Source organism: Balaenoptera ricei, chromosome 5 (genome assembly GCF_028023285.1).
Source record: "Balaenoptera ricei isolate mBalRic1 chromosome 5, mBalRic1.hap2, whole genome shotgun sequence".
NCBI lineage: Eukaryota > Metazoa > Chordata > Mammalia > Artiodactyla > Balaenopteridae > Balaenoptera > Balaenoptera ricei.
This window is the reverse complement of record NC_082643.1, coordinates 105,896,755-105,899,613: the sequence shown is the minus strand read 5'-3', so window position 1 is coordinate 105,899,613 and position 2,859 is coordinate 105,896,755.

Here is a 2,859-nt window from a genome sequence, read left to right as displayed (position 1 = left end):
CTGCTTGGAGAGTGAGGAAGGCCCTGTGGGCAGAGGTCCCAGCGTGAAGAGGCTGCTGGCAGATGACGCGGCTATTCTTTTGGAGGAGAGAAAGCGGTTTGCAGGTGGGGTGGAAGGTGCAGAGCCCGGGGGTCATCATGGAAGGACGAAGGCTGAGGGGATGTGTGCAGGGGGGATGTTTAAAGACCAGATACCAAATAGGGCACTTGGAGGACTCGTGCACCTGAGCACCTACTATGTGCCATCCACTCTGTTAAGCTCTGTCATAACATTACCTCATTTAATCCACCCACATTCCTCAGGGATGTGCTCCCCATTTTGCAGACAAGGAAGCTGAAGCCTGTGGAGGTCGAACCCACACACCTCTTACGCGGCGGCACTGGATTTACACCTAGGCCCCTAGCACACTCTACCACTTTGCACACGCTGCTCCATGAGCACCTACTGTGCACAGGGAACCACGGCAGAAGTTGCAGGAGAAATAGGTAAGGTAGACAAGGTCCAGCTCTCAGAGTGCTGTGAGGGAGCTGGATGTGTCCACTGGAATCCAAGAGGAGGTAATGTGATGAGACAAGGAACACACATCAAAGGAGGGCTTGGTCCTAAACACAGCACTAAAGAACCTACTTGGTCCAACTCCCACGACTGGATTTATGCTTTGTAAAGAGAGTCACACATGTGCTTGCTCGGCACCACTGTACCAGGCCCTCAGGACCAGAGATGAGCAGCAGAAGAGAGGAGGCTGGTGTCTACCAGCGAAGCAGACTTGAATGGAGAAGCTTCCAGAAAAATGTGTGAGGCTTCACACAGCAGGCTGCTTTGGGCACATAGAAGGGTCCCCTGCAGAGAGGTTGGCAGTGACCTCCCTGAGAAGTGACATTTAAGCTGTGACACGAGGGATTAGCAGAACACTCAAAGACAAATCCACAGCAGGAGTTGATTTATAACTCCATCCCACGACAGGGGTAGGCCTCTGGGAATACCAGGCCTCAGGCAAACCACTCACCCTGTTTGGGCCTTGGTTTCCTCGTGTGTGAAAATGAGAGAAATCAGCCACTCTAGATGACCCTTCAGGTCCCTGTGCATGAGGAGTAGGGTCTTTAAGGGTCTGTAAGACTCCCGGGCTGAGAGATGGGGAGTTGCTTTGAAAATGGTTGCCCACTGGTGCCGACCACCCCCGCCCAAATTCCTGATGTTCTGTGTCTTGGGGACATCTGAGAGTCCCCGCCTGAAGGATTAATTCTGCCCTCCTCCCAGGACTGTCACACACAGACATATAAAGGACTTGCCTCTCCATCTCCATGCTGAAACCCCTGTTGCCGGACCAGCCCTCCTGTTTCCAAGCAAGGAGTCAACATCGGGGTAGGGATCAGACCAACGTTTATGGTGCCCCAGCTCTGCACCTGGGACAGACAGACGAAGCATCTTTCACCCTCTAACTAGTTCATCCTCACAAGTGCACCCAGAGTTAGAGACTTTTGCTCCCCTTTTGTGGATGGGGAAACTGAGGTCAGGGGATTATGGGGAAGGGAAGGTAGGTCAATCCAGTCCTCCCTATAACACTGTCCATTTCATGGTCCAAGAGCCCAATAAGAGGTGAGAAATTTCTATTAGGCTTTAGTAAAAGCTCTCCTCTGAAGGGAATGCTTTGCTTCCAATAACCATCCACCCGGCACCTTCAATTCCCAGGCACAGAAGTCCCCAGATGATTGAGGCACCTCCCCTGTCCTCTGGAGACGGAAATCGGGAATCTGCGTGTACACTTTATACTGGATTTAAATCTCCTCGAGATGTTCCACAAACAAAGCTATCAAACAGAACTCCTTTGGGGTTTGTGATGCTTATGACTGCTCCAGTTGAAGAATGTCAGAGTCTCCTCACAGAGAAAGTGGGGACGGCCATGACCTCCGCAGGAGACGGTTCCTATAATGCAACGTGACGACTCACCCAAAGTCCCCAGCCCCATGTCAGGCCTCGACGCTGCTCTAAGCCGTGCCGGCGGCAGCCAGTCAGCGAGTCCTCCTGAGTGCCCGGCGCTTTCACACCTGCTCGGGCTTAGACGGATTCTTGGAGGTGGTGCCACAGCCCACCTTCCCTGTAACCCCCGACCTTGGATGAACGCTGACTCACAGGGGAAGGGTCCCTGGCCACGTACCACTATTAGCAAGAGGCAGAGTCGGGGTTGATGCCAAATCCACGCTCTGATCTGCGACAGTACACATCTCCCTCCTACCCTCCCCGCAGTGAGAAGTGACAAGAGAAGACACCAAGTCCCAGTGTTGGGATCGCTCCACGTGGCACGGGCAGGAGCGGATTCCTTCCCAGAGAGGAGACCCCTTTGGCTAATCTCAGACCCATATGGGGCCCATGTGGTTTCCAAAATGGTTTCCCACCCACTGTTTGCTGCGAACAAAATGGATTCACGTTAATATATCATCGTGGAGCAGCTACTGTGTGTCCGGTGCTGGTGACCAGAGACCCAGGGTCCCCCCTCTCACGAGGCTGCAGGCTTTGGGAGGCAGACATCATCCGGGTGCATGCAGGAGAGGTATGTAGATAGTGCTGGGCGCAGGCAGGCGAAACTGGAGTGATGTGATGAGAGCCGGAGTGGGAGGGGGCTGGGCTGGGTATGTCTCCCTGGGGAGGAGCACGGCCTTTAAAGCAGACCATCTGTGTGGCCTCAAGCAAATTATTTAACCTCTCTGTGCCATATGAGTTTCCTCATTTGAAATATAGGATGACAGCCACACATACTGTCATTAAGTTGTCTGGTGGGTTAAATGAGGAACTTGTGAAGCAGCCGGGAGAGTGTGCTGTCCCCAGGAAGTATCGGCTGCTGTTATTATAACTACAGGGTGG